The 5,843-nt window shown below is 65.3% G+C and overlaps 1 long non-coding RNA gene across 1 annotated transcript in view; it reads left to right on the top strand.

Moving 5' to 3' along the window:
• Positions 1–5,843, top strand: part of LOC112481236 — a 46,858-nt gene that overhangs the window by 23,491 nt on the left and 17,524 nt on the right. The gene's annotated exons all lie outside the window — the stretch shown is intronic.

Below are 5,843 nucleotides of genomic sequence, written 5' to 3'. Positions count from 1 at the left end.
GAGGCTGCGGCAGTCCGCCCGTGAGCCCGCCTGCAGCCCAGGAGCTCGCGCTGCCCGAGCGGGTTGGCGGTTGGAGGAGAAAGAGCGGAGACAGGTCTCAAGGCCTGAAGACAGAGCCTGGGGGGAGAGGGAGCTGCTGGCGTTCTGGTCTCTTGTGAAACGTGGCTCGTCGCGTTTTCCGCGTCTGTGGCAGGCTTGGCGATGCCGCCGTCTCTGGCAGAACAGAGTCTGGCTCTGACTTGCTTCGGGCCCAGCGGTGTGGTTCTGCCAGGACTTTGCGTGCACGTCTGCGTGTTTGCCCGGTCCCGGGGGGCTGCTGGGTCTCTGCCACCGCGGGACAGGCCGGGGCGGGAAGCGGGGCTGCAGCAGCCGTGCTGTGCCGTGTGCTGTGCTTCACAGACGATCTGCCCCTGCCTTGTTGGTTCTGGAATCTTTTGCTTTGAGGCCAACGGCCCCTCGCACACAGTTTCCTGTGGCTCTTGGCCCCAGGTGACAGGGGACAGACTCCCAGCAGCTTGTCTTGTGACCCTGGTGTCAAGTTTAGCTGACTAGTCACCTCTCCTCATGGGCTCGCAAGTCCGTGAGTGTCCTGGGTGGGAAGGGGGCCGGCGCTGTGAAGCCCTTCTCTCTCAGCCCGGACTCTGCAGGGGGAGCGGGGGCCCCCGGTGCCGGGGCGGCCCTCCGCACCCCAGCTTCTGCGAGTCCGGCTGCACAGCCAAGCGAGCATGTGCAGCGCTGAGTGCGGGCTGTGCCCGGCCACCGCCCCCACCCTCCACTGCCGACCTGGCCAAGGGCCGTCCTCCCGCCCGGCCCCTGGCCCCTGGCGCTGGTCCCGCTGCGCGTCCACTCCCAGGCCGTTTCTTTGCGGTTGGGACATTGCTCTGTGCAGCTGACTGTTCTGGTCAGCGCGAATGCGGGCAGTGTCAGTGTGGACGGCGTTCTCGCGTTTGTTTCCTGTCGTCACGGTGATGCCGGGCTGGGTAAGGGCCGGCGGCCACGTTGCAGCCGACACAGAGCCCCCTGCGGGCGTCTGCGTGGAGGGCACAGCCACCGCGCACGGCACGTCGGAGACACGCACACTTGCCTCTTCGCCATGTGTAAGACGGGAAGCGAAGTCAAACCGATGTGCAGCTGCAAAGTTCCGGCCGAACAGATCCAGGCAAACCCGCACGTGGTCTCTGACCGGGTCTCGGAGCAAATGTCCCTGACCGGCAGCACCAGGAAGAGCATCGCACCAGACACACTGTGCGACGCTGTTGCACACGCACACACACGTGCATACACAAAAGCCACGCCAGCAGGTCAGAAAAATCGTTCCCAGTGGCAGGCAGATGACCTTGTTCTATTTGCGCACAGCTTGGAAAACAGCGATGAGCCTCGGCTGTTCCTGAAATCAGAAGAGAAGGGTTATTCGAAGCACCGAGAACAGTGTGACAGGGAGGCAGACACCTCCAAACAAGGACCACCCCCCACCTGGCCAGCAGCGGGAGCCCCGGCCCACCTAGCCATGGAGGCCGCCGGGCCGTGAGACCAGCTCTGCCAGGGGCACGTGGCAGCAGCCGGTTGTTCTCGGTGCCCGGAGGGGGCTGCCCCTCCTCGTGGCCCTGGCTCTGCTTCAGCCGCCGTGACCCAGACGGGCTGGGCCGTCCGTGGCCGTGTGCTCCTCCTGTGTGAGTGGACACAGCCGGGCACCTGCCCCCCACCTTCCGGGGCACAGGTGCCTGAAGCACAGGGAGCCCAGCTCCGCAGCCACCACCAACCTCCCCTTCTCCTGTTGGTGTCCTCGGTGCCAAGACGCAGGCACAGGGGCCGACGAGAGGCCACTCTCCGCCTCGCGAGTGTGGGAGTGCTGTCCCCCGACGTGTGAGGGGCGGTGAGCGGGGCCTTCCCTGCCTGCCCGCCCCGTGCTTGTTCTCAGCCACCGTGTCTGCCGCCCACATGGGTGGGAACGGCGTGGGGCCCCTGGGGCCTCCGCTGAACCCCACACGGACTGAGTCCCGTGAGCGGCCAGGAGCCAAAGGCGAGCCCCGGACCCGGCGGCAACTCCTTGGTGAAGCTCAGTGTCTCTGACTACCTGAGGGACTGGCTAGGAGAGAGACCACGCCGGACACAGCTCGCGGCCAACACCTGCCACAGGGAGGCGCAGCCGGCCACCCACACGTGTCGTCACCCCTTTCACGGGCGCGAAGCACACGGGTAGAAATGGCTTGTCGGGGTCCTCAAACCTGAGTCCTGCCCACCAGCCCAGGAAGAACAGTGCGGGACGGGAAGAACAGGCCCCGTCTCCCCTCCAGGCTGAGCGGCCGTGTGTTCTGCCCCTGGTCCCTTTTCCAGGTGGGGCTTGGTCCTGCCCCTCGGGTCCACGCTGGCCTGGGGGGGGAGGCTGTACGGTCACCTCACTGCCTCTGGACCCCACACAGCTTCTGTCCCTCCCTGGGGGACCCCTCCCTGCCTTCCTGTGTCTGGGGGATGGCCCTATGTCACCTAACAGGAAAACAGGCCTTAGCTTTGTGCCAGTTTGCCAAAATGACTCTCAAGTTCTTGGAACGGCCTGGGCTGCAGACCATCCTGCCCACGTCAGCCCCTGTGTGTCCCACGACCCCTCTGCCTGGAATGTGTCCCCATCACAGCTGCTCGTGACACGTGAGAACTGCAGACCCTCCCCGCCCGTTTCCTACCCAGCACATTCACTGCGAGGTGCTGGCTCCAATGCTGGGCCGTTGGCTCCGTGAGCCAAGCTGTTGTCTGTCATTGTCACAGTTGTTGCCAAGAAGCTGTGGGCGCAGTGCAGGCAGGTGATGGTGAGTGAGTGACCGGCCCCAGCCTCCAGGGCAAGCCCAGGTCTCCTCACAGGTGCCGAGACCCTGGCAAGGCCGAGCCCGACACGCCCGCCTTCCCCCCGGGTCTCGTGCCAGCAACCAGGACTGGCGTCCGGGCAGCGGCCATCCCCGGGGACGTCCAGGCGGTCCCCCCAGCCGGCACGTCCGCCACAAGGGACGAGCCAGAACCAGCATGCTGTGGGCTGGAGTTGCCGTCCGTCAGGGTCTCCCTCAGGGTGGCACCGTCCGGTGGGTCCTGCCAATGTGCAGTGACTTGTGTCCCCCACGACGAGTGTCACGGAGTGGCATCGCGTCCGTGACACCCCCAGGGCGTGGGCAGTCGTGCGCGTGCGGAAGTGGGGCGGAGGCTCGCGGGCCGTGCCCGTGACCGTGGGGAGCGGGCTGTGCCGGGCGCTGCCTCGAACGCTTATTTTTCTCAAGGTCCCTGTCACAGTGACTGCAGAACGAGACACGGTCTGCTCGCCTGCCACTCAAAACAAAACGCAAGTGCTCAGAACCTTTTCCTCCAGGTTCTGAGGCCGTTCAGCTTGTCTCCACTGCGGGGAACGCGTGATGCCCCCTCCCAGGGGGCGCCTGTGGGCCGAGCTGAGTCCACTCGGCTGCTCCAGCTCGCGTGGCCGGACGGCGTCGGGCCTGTGGAGCTGGGTCAGCAGAGGTCGTCTGTCCGCGGCAGGCCCCGTGGTGCCGACGTGTTTCCGTGATCTGCTTGGCTCCCCTCCCCCCACGGTGGACTCGCTGCTGCATCTCTTAGGCGCTGGTCCCTGGAGAAAGTGCCCATGGCGAGGGGGCTGCATCAGCCCCCATTTGCACCTGGTCAGCTGGTCCTCGAAAGCTGTGACATTACTGGTTTTCAAACTGAAGATGGCCTGAGAAGCACTTTCTCCAGAGGAGTCCCCGGCGTCGTGCATGCGTGTGAGCAGGTGCTCCGCGTGGGCCTCGAGGCAGCCTCCCCACCCAGGACGGAGGGCTGGGAGTGGTCACACCTGCCTCTTGCCACGTTTTCGATGCCATCCTCCCGATGGGACGTGTCCCGCTGAGCCCGGTGAGGGGGAGAGGCAGGAGGAGGGACCCCAGCGTGGTCGCCACCTTCCCGTGCCTCTGTCTGTCCTCCTATCGAGGACTTAACGGAAACCGAAGGAGAGGAGAAAATATAACTCGAGTGGAAATGGGAAGTGGCCTGGGGGTGACACGGGCCTGGAAGGCTGCGCACTTCGCGGACAGTGCGAGATGCTTGGTGAGCGCGCCGGGCCGGCTTTGCCATGGGAGAAGGCGCTTCAGGAGCCACAGCTGGAATCTGAGGAATGGGGCGTTTTTTGTAGCAAAGTTTGTTTGAAGACTTGGGGACCCTTGACGACATGCGGGTTCGTGGTGAACGGAGGCGGACACCCGGCTGCGGGCCTGGGCCTTGGGGGTCCACACCTGTGCCCCCGCTGTCCCCCCTGGTGGGAATGGGGCCAAGGACTAAGTCCCGAGCCCTCTGGTGCCCCTCACTGCACTCCAGCCTCCCCTGGGAGCCGCCTCCCCAGTGACAGACGCCGGATTCCTTCATCTTTCAGCTTAAACAGCTGGTTTCCAACTTAGAAAACGCTGTTAGCCTGCTTGCCTCAGTCAACACAAACTATGCCCCAGCTCGGCAGGGTCTCCGTGGAGCACGGACACCTGTCTGGTCACGTGTTTCCCGCCTCCCCGCTCCCTGCGGTTCCCACTCCCTACCCCGAGAGGACGGCCCGGTGCGGTGGCTGCGGTGTGTGTCCGTGTGACTGGCCGGGGGGGCTGCCCCGCCCCTGGGTGCCAGGAGGGACTTTCCAGAGGCGCAGTCGGTGGCCGCGCCCAGCGCGAAGGGAGCACACGACCTGCTCCCCACCCACCACCGGGGCTGGGTGTGCACCGCCCGCTGCCCTGGGTCTCCGCACTCTGGGGCCTCCGGCCTCCGCCTGCAGACGGCAGGGGCTGGACTCCCCGGTTTCCGCAACTGCGTGAGCCAGCATCGGCCTCTGATCTGCACACACACGCGCTCACGCATGTTCACGCATGTTCACGTACACTCACTCACATGTCCATGCATGCTCACACCCACACGTGCACATGTGCATGCCAACACATGTGCACGCTCAGACACGCATGCTCACACGCTCGCACACATACACCCCCACTTTCACGCCGCCTATCGGGTCTGTCTCTGGGGCACCCTGACCAACACAAACGTGGCTTCGGGGAGCTGAGACGCCTCCCCTGCAGATGGCAGCAAGACCGGCCATTTGTGCCCAGGTGCCCCCCAGCTCCTCCCAGCACCCCCAGCTCCCCCCAACTCCCCTCTCCCCTGCTCTGCGGTGGCCCCACCCAGTCTGGTGGCTCAGGGAGCCTCCGCTGAGGACCTGCCCCCCCCCAGGCCTTTTCGAACTTGTCCCATCCGTCCACTGTCCACCGTGCACGCGCTGCGCCTTGGGGCCCCTGCTCATCTGCACTCCCCAGGAGTCACCATGCTGACATGTGTGTTCACACGTTTCCCAGCGGACGAGAGGCCCCCGGCTAGAGCTGTCCCCACTTTGTCTGCTGTGACTGCCCAGTGTCTTTGACTGAAAACTCACACACGCCCAGCATGGTGACGCTTTGGGTCAGCTTTACACTCGGTGAGACCCCTGGGAGGCTCGGTTACATAAAGCAGCTTTGCTGGACACACCAGAGGGGTCGGCGTGTGTGACGAGGGCCAGACGTGAGGGTCCCAGTCTGTTGAGCTTCCAGTGTTTGTAGTCGCTGGGTCCCTAAAGAGAGGCGCCTGGTCCAGAGAGAGACGTGTTCTAGCCTCACCTCCCCTCTCTGGCCCTCTGCACTTCAGCGGCGGACAAGGGTCAGCGAGATCCCGCCAGGAACAAAGCTGCCACCTGTGGCCTGGGCTTCCCGCCCGAGCGCCCGCTCCCAGTCGCAGCCCTGCTCCCCGAGGCGGAGGCATCTGCGTGACCCAGCGGAGCCCTGCAGCCCCAGGAAGGAGGACCGCGGGGCCGC

This window comes from Pteropus alecto, unplaced genomic scaffold (assembly GCF_000325575.1).
Source record: "Pteropus alecto unplaced genomic scaffold, ASM32557v1 scaffold14, whole genome shotgun sequence".
Lineage (NCBI taxonomy): Eukaryota > Metazoa > Chordata > Mammalia > Chiroptera > Pteropodidae > Pteropus > Pteropus alecto.
The sequence above is the reverse complement of the archived record's forward strand: the minus strand, read 5'-3'. Positions and strand labels throughout refer to the sequence as shown.